The sequence below is a fragment of the Geotrypetes seraphini genome, chromosome 1 (genome assembly GCF_902459505.1).
Source record: "Geotrypetes seraphini chromosome 1, aGeoSer1.1, whole genome shotgun sequence".
NCBI lineage: Eukaryota > Metazoa > Chordata > Amphibia > Gymnophiona > Dermophiidae > Geotrypetes > Geotrypetes seraphini.
In genome coordinates, this window is record NC_047084.1 from 343,336,435 (window position 1) to 343,351,847 (window position 15,413).

The 15,413-nt window shown below is 47.3% G+C and overlaps 1 protein-coding gene across 2 annotated transcripts in view; it reads right to left on the bottom strand.

The window, feature by feature from the left end:
* RASSF6 (Ras association domain family member 6) overlaps positions 1 to 15,413 on the bottom strand; it is a 145,033-nt gene that overhangs the window by 99,914 nt on the left and 29,706 nt on the right. The window contains exons 1-2 of one of the 2 annotated variants that reach the window (XM_033961765.1): positions 1,892 to 1,976; positions 1,751 to 1,805 (exon numbers count right to left, since the gene is read on the bottom strand). The exons of the other annotated variant lie outside the window; for it this stretch is intronic. The gene's annotated coding sequence lies outside the window, so the exon portion shown is untranslated. Of the gene's footprint in view, positions 1 to 1,750; positions 1,806 to 1,891; positions 1,977 to 15,413 lie in introns of those variants that run through there. 2 annotated transcript variants of the gene reach the window in all.

Here is a 15,413-nt window from a genome sequence, read left to right on the forward strand (position 1 = left end):
GGGGGGAGGAATTCCAGGAGAGGATCCAGGGGAGAGGGTCCAGGATCCAGGAGGATCTGGGGGGGGGTGTCCAGATAGGGGTCCTGTCCCGTTTTGAGGGAAGAAATAAATGGTCATGTTGCCCAAACCCTATACAAGATTGGCAGGAGCGAAGCGTTCTCCCTCCTGCTGCTGGAGTTCCTCGCTTCCTCTGACAGCCTTCCAACAACCCTGCACCTTTAAATTGAAGGAAGGAAGGATGTCCACTCCCTCCTGCTGCTGGGGTTCCCTGAAATACACCCCCCTTCTTCACACAACTTTAAGATGAATGAAGGCAAGAAGGATACCCACTCCCTCCTGCTGCCGCCTCGGTGCCCTGCCTCCCGCCCCTCGTGCCTTTAAGATGAAGACTGGACTCATAAAATCATCAGACAACAAAGGTAGGAAAAATGATTTTATTTTCAATTTAGTGATCAAAATGTGTCAGTTTTGAGAATTTATATCTGCTGTCTATATTTTGCACTGTATTTAACGGGTTCCCGGGGGGGGGGGGGGAGGAATTCCAGGAGAGGATCCAGGGGAGAGGGTCCAGGATCCAGGAGGATCTGGGGGGGGTGTCCAGATAGGGGTCCTGTCCCGTTTTGAGGGAAGAAATAAATGGTCATGTTACCCAAACCCTATACAAGATTGGCAGGAGCGAAGCGTTCTCCCACCTGCTGCTGGAGTTCCTCGCTTCCTCTGACAGCCTTCCAACAACCCTGCACCTTTAAATTGAAGGAAGGAAGGATGTCCACTCCCTCCTGCTGCTGGGGTTCCCTGAAATACACCCCCCTTCTTCACACAACTTTAAAATGAATGAAGGCAAGAAGGATACCCACTCCCTCCTGCTGCCGCCTCGGTGCCCTGCCTCCCGCCCCTCGTGCCTTTAAGATGAAGACTGGTAAGAGGGATGTCTAGTTCCTCCAGCCAGCAGGCCTACCTCTTTAAAATAGTGGGCCTTTCCATTCCCGGTGCATCCTGGGATGCACTAGGGAAAGGCCTAAGACTCTAATTGGCCCAGGGGCCTCATTGTACTACATTTGCATGGCAGAGTGGAAGACTTCTAGAATGCTCGGAAAAGACTACAGTGAGTTGGTCTGATAATCGGCTGGTAAAATACTGGCATGCTAAACCGTCTGGAACCTGTTTAGCAACCATTGTTAAGGGCATGATAAGTTTTGAGAATCCAGCCTTTAGTGCAGATCATACTTGGCCTAACTTTGGTTGGCCTATACAAAATTCCCTCCTAAGTGCTTAACGGGCTTTAATAAAAGTACCTCACAGAGTCCCAGATAAACATTTTCACAAAACCTTCTTAGAGAGACCTAAGCAAACACCTTAACTGTTGATAACTATTCTGATTACCTTCTGTTTTACAGCAGGAACCTTATTCAAATAATCTGTGACTGTAGGTCATTCAGATCTTTTATTTAGTTTGTTTGTTATTTGGAGTCTGCCTTATAACCAAGGTGGATGTTAAAAAAACAAAACATAGACAAAACAAAATCAACTCTATTCCCGGTGGACTCCAAACCTTGCCCCTCTTTCTCTCTCATAAGACACAGCCTATTCTTCTGTGCTTTAGTGCAGTACGTGATCAATGATTGCTGAACGACTTAAAACGAGTGATCCAGCATGCTTGCCCAGCATTTTTACTGTCCTTACATAGGGACAACGACTCTGTCCAGTATCGGGTGACAAGGAGGACCGCTGCGGCTCAAATTCCACTCACCTTTTTGCAGCCAGGGACACAGGCATTCACATGTTCCTTTGCTCCGAGCCCGCTGCTGCAGGAAAAACATGACAGTGTTTTCACATCACCTGACAGCTTCCAACAGCACTTTTAATCAAAGACAAAGGGGAAGTTAATTACCACCGTCTCCCTGCGGGCAGTGAAGTGTTGGAAGGAGGAGACACGCCCTTCTACTTTGGTGCATTGTGGGACTGTTTACTATACCTGTCCTGTCCCCCTCCAGGAGCAGCTGATGGGGTAGCCACGCCCTCGTTGGCAAACAGCACACCTTGCCTGCTGCTTATTACCCCCTTGCACAATTCGTGTTCGAATCTACAGCACCGCAGACTGAGCTGATTTATTATCGCTGTGGTTATTGCTTAAACTCCAGACAGGGAGCAGGTTCTTTTCCCGCTGCTACACGAACATCAAAGGCACTTTCTCAATGATTTACAAATGAAACTGATTAACTTGGTGCAGATTAGTAGATTTTTAACAGCGTGTGCTTTAGAAGAAATACTTTAGTATGGTGCTGCCTGGCTGAAGGAAACCACTGGCAGCCTTCAGTCACCCCACAGTTGTACTGGTTGCCATGACAAACCCATACCAGCTCTAGGCCAGTTAATGATGTTCTAGATCCTGTGCACCTGGTATTTGTTTAAAGCTATAGGTATCATAGGTATGAAAGTTGATGTGAAGTTATAACAATAAGCCCCAGAGCCTGTCTCAACGGGCGACTTTAACGCGGAGCTGGAGGCCAGCGAGGTCACCTGTCAGAGGAGGGGGGGGGTTAGCTTGGGGAGCGAGGTGAGCTGGGAAGGGTGGTTAGAGAGAGCAGAGGGGGGTCTTTCCCACCAAGGGAAAGGCCCCGGATAGGCAGGAAGCTGTGGCCGTAGGGAGTGATGGGAGGGGGTACTTAAGGGGAACCCTCAGAGGACCCAAACAGTTACCTGATCCTCCAACGTAGTTTTCTGGGTGCATTTGGGTTGGGCAGCTCTTGGGTAGTGACTGCTTTACGCGGGTGCAGACTGCGCTGTCAGGAGCTACTTCACGGTTCGTTCGTGGGGTGTGGCGCGGCTGTGTTGAGCGTGTGGGCGGAACTTGCAGCAACAGAGCGGCACTGAGCTGGAGGCAGCATGGAGCGCGCGTAAGCCTTGGGGTGCCATTTGGGGGCCGGGCCCTTGGTCAGCGGCTCTGCCTACGTTTTATGGGACGGTTCCTCCTTCACCATAGGGCCTTGGTGCAGTGAGGAGGGGACAGGTTGGGTTGGCCGACTGGAGGCGGGGGTTTGTCCCATGGGCATAATTTGCCCTCATGCTGTGCAGGTTGCTGGTCCATCTGGATTTTTTCCTGCAGGAGCCCTTCGGACCGGAGAGAGTGGCAGGTACGCCAGCTGCTGGTGCATCTGGGAGCAGAGAGATGAGATCAGCGCAGAGTGGAGTCCAGGTGCCTGCGTTGGAGGGTAGCTGTCGTCCGGCTATGGTGGTTGCTGCGGATGGCGCCACTGCAGGAGATGTCAGCGGACAGATCAGCGCTGGAGGTGTCCGAACTACAGGTAACAAGGACCTAGGGGCTGGGGCCAGGGGAAAGGAGAAAGGGGAAGGGGAAGCTTGGCTGCCATGGTTGGGACTCTTCTTCTTTCTCTTCCTCTTCAAAGTCTCTAACCTCTTCCTCCTCCTCGTCGTCTACCTCTTCCTCGGACTCACCTCATTGGGAGGGGGGATGTGGCAGGTACAGGGGGGAGAAGGTAGGGGAGCTTTGGCACTAATAGTGCTTTTGGAGCTGTGGGAGAAAGTGCCCCAGTCATTACGCCATAAAATTACAAAGCAGGCTTGCATGAACATTTTCAGACTCCTGGAGGGCCGGATTCATAGAGGGAAGAAAAGAGCAAAAAAGAGGGAAGGAAGGTGAAGGTGGGGGCCGGTGTCCCCCAACATTGTGAATTGGATGCATGCGTTTCTGCGGTTGGCCAGCATGTGGGGGCAGGAGCAACCACAAGATTACGGCCTACTGCTGGCATACGTGGACTCTATCCTGGATGCCTATCATCATTTTGGAGGTTTGGCTTGGCTTACCTATGATGAGGTGTTCCGGGACAAGATGGAGGAGAACCATCACATGTCGTGGGGTACGCAGGCCATCAACCTGTGGCTCACCCACATGGCAAAGCTAGTAGGTGTTGGGGTGGGTGGTCCTGGGAAGGCTGCTATGCCAAGCTCAGGGAGGATGCGTTCCTTTCACCCCTCTGAGGGGGCAAGGGGGGGTTAAGCACCAGGGTTGGTCCCAGGCTTTGCTGGCAGTTCAATAAACTACTTGCACCTTTGCCGACTCTCGCTTTCGACATGCCTGTTCTTTGTGTAGGCAAGGACACTCGGCTCTCAAGTGTCCCAAGAAAGGGGGGACCAGGGTGTCCCCCGGGCAGGCTAAGTGAGGGCGGGGAGGTGAGACTGCCCACCCCGATATGAGTGGCAGCTCTTTAACCATGGCTTCTGATGCTAGGGTAGCGGAGCTGTTGGAAAGGGGTTTTGGGGAGGGTTTTGTTATTCCGTATGCGCTTCCGGTAGAGAATGTTCAGGCGTCTTAACACTTCATCGGTTTCGCAGCTGAGGGCAGAGGTTAGGAGAAAATTGCGGGATCTAGAACATGCTGAAACAGTCCGTGGCTCCGGCTATGTAGATACGGTGTTCAGAACATTGTTTGCTTTCCTTCGCTCACGGGGGTGGGTTCTGGGACCCATGCCAGAGGTCTTGTTGGCTGATTTCATAGCAGACTCGCATCACGCCGGTTTTTCCCGGAGCGCGACAGCAGGTCATTTGGCAGGCTTTGCTTTCTTTTGAAAAGCGTTCGGCTGGCCTTGCCCGTCGACGGGCTGACACAGCGGATGATGGTGGCCTGGGGTCGGGTAGCTCCACGTACACAAGATTCCAGTTACCCATCACATACGAGCTGTTGACTCACTTAATGGGGATTTTGCCGGCGGTGGCAAGTATGTGCTAAGAGGAATGCCTATTCTGAGCGGCTTTTTCTATGGCCTTCTTCGGGGCCCTACGAGTGGGGGGAGCTTCTCGCTACCCCTCAGATGTGCGGGGGTGCAGGGTCTCCTCCAGCGACATGTGCAGCTAGAGGAGGACATAGTGCGTTTGCATATCACCCGATTCAAGACGGACCAGCTGGGCCGGGGACGCATGTTGGTATTTCAAGGCAGGGAGGGCAGTTCTTCATGCTCTTTTGTGTCGCTGAGAGCCTATATGGTGGTCTGTCCTCGCTGGGATTGTCATTGCTGATTCATAAGAACATAAGAAATGCCATCACCGAATCAGACCCTTGGTCCATCAAGTCCGGTGACCCGCATACGTGGAGGCCTAACTAGATGCTTCCTGATGAAGACCTAGGTGTTCCCAGATGAGATCTTGTTTACCTGTATCCCTCAATGTGATTTGCAAGGAGATGTGCATCCAACTTGCCCTTGAATCCCATAATGGAGGTCTCCATCACAACCTCCTCCGGGAGAACGTTCCAAGTGTCCACCACTCGTGTGAAACAGAACTTTCTGACATTTGTCCTGGTCCTGTCTCCTTTCAACTTCAGTCCATGACCTCTCATCCGAGTCACATTTGATAACGTGAATAACGATGCTTCTTGCTGGATTTTGTCAAATCCTTTTAGTATTTTGAATGTCTCTATCATATCCCCACGTAGTCTTTTCTTCTCAAGGATGAACAAGCTTAGTTTTCTTAGGTGTTCTTTGTAGCTCAAGTTTCCCATACTTTTTACTAACTTCGTGGCTTGCCTCTGCACCCTCTCCAGCAGGGTTATATCCTTCTTTAGGTAGGGAGACCAGTGTTGGATACAATACTCCAGGTGTGGCCTGACCATTGCTCTGTAAAGCGGCATTATGACATTAGCCGATCTACTTGTGATTCCCTTCTTTATCATGCCCAACATCCTATTTGCCTTCTTTGCAGCCACTGCGCATTGTGCCGACGGTTTCAGGGTCCAGTCTAGCAGTACCCCCAGGTCCCTTTCCTGTTCGCTCTTGCCCAGTGTTGCACCTAACATTTTATATTCGTGTTTCTTGTTTTTCGCGCCTAGGTGCATCACTCTGCATTTTTCCACATTGAACTTCATCTGCCATTTTTCAGCCCATTTCTCTAGTTGGTTCAAATCCTTCTGGAGTTCTTCACTGTCCATTTGTGATCCAACTGACCGACATAGCTTCGTGTCATCTGCAAACTTAATTATATTACTCGTTGTTTCCTCTTCCAGGTCATTTATGAATATATTGAATAAGATTGGCCCAAGGACCGAGCCCTGGGGCACACCGCTTGTCACCTTTTCCCAGTCTGAGAACTTCCCATTTATGCTTACCCTCTGCAGTCTGCTCTCCAGCCAATTGGCTATCCATCTTAGTATATCCCCTTCAATTCCATGGCTTTATAGTTTCCTCAGGAACCTAGCGTGTGGAACCTTGTCGAACGCCTTCTGGAAGTCCAAGTATATTATATCCACTGGGTCACCGCTATCGATTTGTTTGTTCACCTTCTCAAAAAATCGAAGTAGATTCGTCAGACATGACTTCCCCTTCCTGAAGCCATGTTGACTGTCTCTCATCAGGCCATGATTTTCCAGGTGTTGCACTATGCTGTCCTTGATTAGTGCTTCAACCATCTTCCCAGGAACCGATGTAAGACTCACAGGTCTTTAGTTGCCTGGATCTCCTCTTGATCCTTTTTTGTAGATTGGAATGACATTCGCTATCTTCCAGTCGTCTGGTATTCGCCCAGTTCTGATTGACAAATTAGCTAGGGATTCTAAGAGCTCTCCGATTTCTACTTTAAGATCTTTTAGTACTCTCGGGTGAATTCCATCCAGTCCAGGTAACTTGTCACTTTTCAGTCTATTGATCTGATTGTATATCATGTCCAGGTTCACTTTTACTGTGTTGAGTCTGTCCTTAATTTCCCCCTTGAATATTTTCCCTGGTTCGGGCGATGGTGCTCTCTTCACAAGGTGTCAGTTGTTGGCATTTTTGAGACAGGCCCTGGGAAGGTGCGGTGAGGAGCCGGCGCTCTACGGCACTCATTCTTTATGGATCGGAGCTGCCACGAGGGCTTTTGTGGCAGGGATGCCATCAGTCGGTATCCCTTACTAGAAACCAGTAGTTTATATAGATTTATATCCAACCCACTCTAATAAGTCATATATAAATACAGTAACTGGGTTGTTATAGCAAAATAAAGCAATAAGTTTGGTCGAAATACCTCAGCCCCACCACTCCACCGCAATAATAATCTTTTCTAAAGCGAGAGATTTACGTGGTGCTTCATCATTGGTAAATCGTTTTTAGCGCTGTGGTTGTATTTAAATTAGTTTTTTATAAGTTTATCAATTCAATAAATAGAAAGTTGTGAAATGCATAAAATTGTATACTTAACGTCTATGCACAGCTAGACCTGGGAGTCCGACCCGACATGTTTCGCACTGATTGTGCTGTCTCAAGGGTCTCCCTGCATAACAAATAAACAACATCTTAGGGCAGTGACCGTGACATTTCTCAACCTCTCACCGCTCCCCATTCAGAAATTTAATAACAACATAACTACCCCCTCTCTCATCAAGACTCACCGAGGAAGCCGCAGTCATCCGACTCACAAGTGTAGTGTCTGTGAAAGATGGCGGCGGCGTCCTCAGTACCGGTGTAAATAGTTTCCTTAATGAGACACACCCCCCCACGCAGCAGTCCATTGGTCCATTCACCCTCCAATCAATGTGATCCAGTCAATCTCAGCATTCAATCCCCGCGGTTCCACAGTATCTAATGTAAAAATTGTTCTCTGTTCAATCTCATTCAATCTCCGTACATCCTTCTCACCCTCCCTCCCCGTGACTCTCTGCACCACACGCCACCTCAATTGATCCACCCCATGTTTATATTTTTGCCAGTGGGTTACCAAGGGGGCCTGAACAACGTTATTGACAATCCGTGATTTGTGTTCATTAAGTCGAGTCTTGATCTTACGGTTAGTTCTACCAATGTAGATCAGCTCGCAGGGGCATACAATCGCGTATATTACATCTTCAGATGTGCAATCTGTAATTGTATTCGAATATAAAGATACTGATCTACCTGGAGGTCTCCATACATCCCCTATAACAGGTTCAGGGGGTGGCCATGGGGGCAACTCTGGCCCCCTCTGTGGCGGCCCTCTTTATGGCTAAATTTGAAGAGGACCATATATATCCATCTCAATGGTTTAGTTCCACTGCATTTTGGGGCCGCTTTCTTGATGACGTTTTTTTCATCTGGGACGATACAAGGGATAAGCTGGATCAATTTATACAATATCTCAACACGATTGATGATAACATAAAATTCACCATGCTATGCCATCCCACGCAGATGGTGTTTTTAGATATCGCTATTTCTGTTGTTGACGGTAAAATCCAGACTTCCCTATACCGCAAGCCGGTGACACGCAACACCATCCTCCATTACGATAGCTTCCACCCGTTCAAATTAAGATTCAATCTCCCCATAGCACAATTCTTACGTATTCGTAGGGTTTGTTCCTCTTTAGAAGAGTATAAAAAACAGGCGGATCTGCTAGCGGACAGATTCCGCAGGAGGGGTTACCCGGAAAAATCTATACGTCATGCGCATTTAAGGGCTAGATACGCTCAGAGGGAGTTACTTTTGGGTATTCAAGAGGATGTTGAGGGGAGCACCCAAGAAGTACTGACATGTGTGCTTCCTTATTCGAAGGCCACTAGGATGCTGGTGGGGTATATGCACTGCTACTGGCACATAGTACAGATTCATCCATCTCTTAGTGAGTTCCCTCGTGTGGCATACTCTAGAGGTAGGACCCTGGGGCAGAGATGTGACCCTTTAAAATATGAGAAGAAGACTGTGAGGGAGAGAGGATCCCACAATCCCTGTGGAAAGTGCCAGTGGTGTTCTTCTACCATTATAGGGGATGTATGGAGACCTCCAGGTAGATCAGTATCTTTATATTCGAATACAATTACAGATTGCACATCTGAAAATGTAATATACGCGATTGTATGCCCCTGCGAGCTGATCTACATTGGTAGAACTAACCGTAAGATCAAGACTCGACTTAATGAACACAAATCACGGATTGTCAATAACGTTGTTCAGGCCCCCTTGGTAACCCACTGGCAAAAATATAAACATGGGGTGGATCAATTGAGGTGGCGTGTGGTGCAGAGAGTCACGGGGAGGGAGGGTGAGAAGGATGTACGGAGATTGAATGAGATTGAACAGAGAACAATTTTTACATTAGATACTGTGGAACCGCGGGGATTGAATGCTGAGATTGACTGGATCACATTGATTGGAGGGTGAATGGACCAATGGACTGCTGCGTGGGGGGGGGTGTGTCTCATTAAGGAAACTATTTACACCGGTACTGAGGACGCCGCCGCCATCTTTCACAGACACTACACTTGTGAGTCGGATGACTGCGGCTTCCTCGGTGAGTCTTGATGAGAGAGGGGGTAGTTATGTTGTTATTAAATTTCTGAATGGGGAGCGGTGAGAGGTTGAGAAATGTCACGGTCACTGCCCTAAGATGTTGTTTATTTGTTATGCAGGGAGACCCTTGAGACAGCACAATCAGTGCGAAACATGTCGGGTCGGACTCCCAGGTCTAGCTGTGCATAGACGTTAAGTATACAATTTTATGCATTTCACAACTTTCTATTTATTGAATTGATAAACTTATAAAAAACTAATTTAAATACAACCACAGCGCTAAAAACGATTTACCAATGATGAAGCACCACGTAAATCTCTCGCTTTAGAAAAGATTATTATTGCGGTGGAGTGGTGGGGCTGAGGTATTTCGACCAAACTTATTGCTTTATTTTGCTATAACAACCCAGTTACTGTATTTATATCAGTCGGTATCCAGCATCTGGGGAGATGGTCATCAAATGCTTATCAGAGATACATTCACCTGACTGGGTTGGGGAAGGGGGTGGGCTCTGAAGGGAGGGGTTTGTAGGAAACTTCTGGGGGCTGGATACGAGGGTGGCATCCTTGGGGACCTTGGGGTAAAGGGCTATGAGGGGACAAGGGGAAGTGGTGAGATCCCTGCATGTTTGGCTTACTAACCCAGCTGTCGTAGGGGTGTTGGCCTGTCTGCGGGGTTTTTTTCCTTGCAGATGCGGTTTGATGTTTTACGTTGGTTTGGATCCTTGGTTCACTCCTTTGTCCATTGGAATGGGGTGTGTGCCATCATCAGGCCAGGAGGTCAGCACTTGGGACTCTGGCATCAAGGTGTGCGGGTTTCCTGATGGAAGCAGTGAAGTATGAGTTGGCACCAGCTGTTGCCTCTGCTGGAGGACTTGGGTCATCGCCCCCATGGACCAGAGGTTATGATTTTGCACTTAGGGGGAAACGATATAGACATGTGCCCTGGAAAACAGCTCATTGACATGATCACGGGTGATCTGGCGGGTGGTGCAGGGTTGATTTCCTGGCAAACTACTAGCATGGTTGGACATTATTCTGCGACCTCACCAGTTAGTGTCCCTCCGATGGATGAGAGGGTTGTGTAAGGTCAATTGGCAGGTAGGGAGGTGGGTGGAGGCTAGGGGAGGAGTCTAAATTCAGCATGATTGGGTAAACATGTCCTGCGCGGGTTTGTTCTCCAGGGATAGGGTGCACCTATCTGATATTGGCTTTGACCTCTTGTTGGACGATTTTACGTCTTGTTGTGTATGTTGGTGGGACCTTAGCTGCAGCTCTGTTCATGGGGGGGGGGCTGTAATGGGTTATAGGCCTGTGGCGGTATCCTGAGCTACTGGCTACTGGACTCATCAAGGGATGAGCGGTGGGCCGGCTGGGAGCCATGCCTGGTGGGTCGGATGACCCTGGACAATGGGGCATGTTGGGACATGCCACCCCTCAGACCCTTGCTTGCACGGTGGGGTCGGGGGCCATTAAGTTGTAACAGTAGCTCGGTAACAAGATGTAGTTATTGTTAATACAATTATGTTTGTTAAAATATGTTAATAAGATATTTAAGTTATATGTTTAATTATCAATAAGCAGGGCTGCGGCCAGGTTTTCACCAACATCCGAGTGGAGTATATTATTGGGGAATGGGCTGACGTACGGGTTAGTGACTTGTTTAGGCGAAGCGGGCCACTTCAGGTTCCACGGCTAAGAAAAGTTTCCAACAAAGACTACCAGCTTTAAAAGATTTAGGAAGTAATGTTCAAGTTGTCTGTGCCAGTTCAAAGTCTACAGGTGCTTCCCTTTATAGATTTTGCGCTGGTTTTTTTAAAAAGAAAGTTTGTGTCTACATGGTTATGGCTATTTATATTTGATATATCGCCTTTCCTCCATGGACATTAAAGCAGTTTATAATACACTGAATAGTATTCAGGAACGCTAAGTATTTTCTCTGTCTGCCCCAGCATGCTCACAATCTAACTATAGTACCTGGGATAGGGTTGCCAGATTTCCTTTTTATAAAAAAAGATGACACCTGGCCCTGCCCCGTTCTGACCCCAGCTCTGCCCCCACAGGAACCTCATCGAGCTCGGGGCCATGTCTGAAAGGCCTCTGCATATGTATAGATGTTGCTGAGATGACTTCATGCTGAACCGGAATGTACGCAGGTAGGGTTAGTCTCAGGGCCGCCGCGTGAGCGGACTTTTGGGCATGATGGACCACTGGTCTGACCCAGCAGCGGCAATTCTTATGTTCTTATGACATCATTGCATTGATGTCCGCACATGTGCAGAGGCCCTCCAGAAGAGGCCCCCGAGCTCGGGGACTTCCAAAACCTTGGCAAAATGTTGGGTTTTGGAAATCCTTCCGGGCACCTGGTCTGTCCTCTAAAAAGAGGACATGTCTGGGTTTTCCTGGACTCTGGTAACCCTAACCTGGGACAGTCAGCTGTCTTGACGCTTGGCACACATTTGTGCCTAATTTTTGTGTGGGTACTTCCTCATGGAAGACAAGGTACACATTCTTCAAAATATTCAATGCCACGTAATTCTCCTGATTGAGGCGTATCCTTTGATAGTAATCAACAGCACATAAACAGTTAGTGTCACTGAATACCAGCACTTACTGGTAAACTGCAAGCCCACTATTTTGTGGGCAGTCTGGGGGCAGAGTTAGCACATATGTGGTTATATGCCAGTATTCAGTACTTAACTGCCTATGTTAAGCAGCAAATTGGACCGCATAGACTACAATCCTATCTTTATACGTATTAGATATTAAATGCCAGCTGAATATTTATGATTCCATTATACAAATACTGTCATAACTCACAGTTACACAAGCCATAGATCTCAGCTCCATAGAGGGGGCCTGTAACTAACAGAATTCTCTTAAGCGCCAGCACCACTCACCCCTCCCCATCTTCCACCTATGTGAACCCCCTCTTGCATCATGCGCTGTCCCCCAAATTCTGTATATGGTGCCTTAAGTTGTGTGCACAAACCAGTGTGCTTAGCCAATTTGCACGCACAACTTAATTGTTTAACAAACCTAATTGGTGCCGATAATTGGCAAAACCTTATAATTGATGCTAGTTGACACTAATTAGAACTAGCACACACAATCTGGTACCAGTGCGCAAATGTGATAAGGAGGCATGGCCAGGGGAAGAGCATGGGCAGATTGCAGGCATTCCTAAATTTCATGCACAGTGTTATGGAATGTGCTTGATGCGGGCACAAGTTAGGCGCACGTATTTAAGCCTGGTTTTCCGTGGCCTAAATGGCTGTACCTAAATGTGATGACATGAATTGGCACTTAATGTAATTCTATAAGTTGTGCATACCTTTTATAGAATCATGTTAAGCACTGTTGTAGTCACAACCAATTTTTTGGATGCCATATATCGGATATGGCCCTGTGTGACATACACAACCAGGTTTTTTTACTGTCATTTATGTGCATAAGTATAATTTTACCCATGGAAGGGGCTGCTATTCTGTACATTTACACACCAAGTGGCCAAGTTATAAAATTTCCCTACATGTACATACTGTCTGAATATCAGCACTTATATGTCTGGATAATCCCTTGGATTCTATATATGGTGAGCAGATCAATAATTGGTTGCTGAGCGAGGATCTGCTAAGGGGAAGAAAAACTCCATTTTGGAATATCTTACCTGCTGGCATTAAACTTGGGAAATGTTACCTTTCAGTTAAACAGTAGTGCCTGATGAAAGGGAAAGGTTAAAAGGGCAGGATCAGTGCAGGTGACTCATCTAGAAGGTGTAGCCGACACCACTTTCACTTTAGAAGCACAGCTAACAAAAAGGCACTGTTCCTTGTCCTGAAAAGGTGCTTAGTGAGGATCTGTTAAGAGGAAGAAAGACTCAATTTTGGAATATCTTACCTGCTTGCATTCATACTTGGGAAAAGGTGCGAGTATTTCTGCAACCACAATATGGCTAGGAAACATTGTGTCACCAAAGCTGTTGCTCAGGTTACAGCTTCTGTTCTGTGCAAGCTGTCTTCAGCTTGGATCCCTCATGAAGGAAGTTAAGGAACTTAGAGAGGAGGTGGCAACACTGAGAAGCATCCATGAGTATGAGGTACATCGATGAAATGCTTCATGAAACATCAAAGATTTCCAGCAGTGGGGAAGAAGAGGCCTTGCTGAGTGGGGACAACTGGACACAGATTACAGGACCCTGCAGGATTGATACTTCAGCTGCCTTTAAACTGAAGAACCGTTATGCAGCCCTGAAAGTGGAGGAGATGGGAGTATCCCAGGGAGAGGAAGAACCATAGCTCGAAATCCCCCAAATTGCTGGATACGTGACCACTAGGAGGCGTAAGGTAGTGGTGGTTGGTGATTCTCTTCTGAGGGGTACAGGAGTGTCCATCTGCAGACCAGACATATTGTCCTGGGAAGTATACTATCTGTCTGGTGCCAAAATCCAAGATGTTACCGAGACTCATCAAGCCTAATGACTATTATCCATTGCCGCTCATTCATGTTGGCACTAATGATACTGAAGTTAAGGGATGATAGGCTCAGGAGTAATCTAAGGAAACACATTTTACAGAAAGGGTGGTAGATGCGTGGAATAGTCTCCTGGTGGAGGTGGAGGCAGACAAAGACTGTCTGAATTCAAGAAAGCGTGGGACAGGTATGGGGATCTCTTACGGAGAGAAGGAGATAGCGGCTGCTGCAGGTGGGCAGATTTGATGGGCCATTTGGCCTTTATCTGCCTTCATGTTTCAGTGTAACTGGCACTCATTAGAGTTTGCATGGACATCTGTCTGCGTGCTATTCTATAAATCAGGGCACCTAACTTCTATAACATGTATCTGGAAAGAAAGAATGGCCATGGAAGGGGCATGAGTGTTCCAGGGACATTCCAAAAAGTTGCATGTTGTGGCCCACTGTAAAACGGAAGGTTTGCAGTGCAAGATACCACCGAGTGAGCCGTGCATTATTGTTTCTCATCGTGCTCAACCATTTTAATGTCATTATTTAACTCAGACACTACCTGTCCCTTCCCAACTCCTCTCCGGGTTTTCTTTTCTGCACCAATTTCTCTTGTCCTAACTGGGACCTGGGCAGGGAGACTACCTGGCTGGTCACATACCCCCACCCTTAAACGGTGCTTATCCCTATAAGCTTGGAATTGGCCAGTGTTTTCAGGGATCCGGGAGAGGATGTCGACATTAGTATTCAACTTGCCCGGTCGGTGTACCACTGTGAAACGGAAGGTTTGCAGTGCAAGATACCACCGAGTGAGCCGTGCATTATTGTTTCTCATCGTGCTCAACCATTTTAATGTCATTATTTAACTCAGACACTACCTGTCCCTTCCCAACTCCTCTCCGGGTTTTCTTTTCTGCACCAATTTCTCTTGTCCTAACTGGGACCTGGGCAGGGAGACTACCTGGCTGGTCACAATGTGTCCTTGTGTAGGGTCATGAAATGGTTAACTGTTGTTTAAAATATTGCTCTGGCCTACATAGCTGAAGAAAGTTTACAATCTATTGACTTCATCTGCCTAAAATGTATGGCCCTGCCTTACCACATTGTAAGCTAAATAGATAAGAGTTTGAGCCATGATGTACCCTGCCCTTCTGTACATTTAACATTTAGAACTGTAAGAGTTAGATAAGTGACCTGCTAGTGTGAGCTTAGGACCAATAATAATTGTAGAAAAGTTATAGAAGTAACAAATGAAAATTGTAATTTTTGCATATATTAGTTTGCAAAAAGGGCATAAAAGTCCGTGTATTTCCTGTTTCTGGCACTCTAGTAGGCAGGCTATTAAATGCACTAGAGTCCGGTATACCGTAATAAATCTCTTGTACTTTCTTCACGCCTCTGACTTTGTGTGTCCAAGTGACCTTTCACTTGTAGAATAATGGATCCGTGAGCCTAACTTAGGCACTAGCATGTACAGTAGGTTTCAGCAGGCATAAGTCTAAAACCCAAAGTTAAACGTGGGAATTGGCACTAAGCATGATTCTATAAAGTATGCACACTTTATAGAATCGTGCTTCGTGTCAAATTTTTTGGGTGCTCAGTTTTTGAGAATCATTTATAAAATTCCCCCCCCCCTTCATATGTATAAGTGGTCATTATCGTTAAGTCTATTTATACTGAAAAAACAAAATAAGAGGGAGGTTT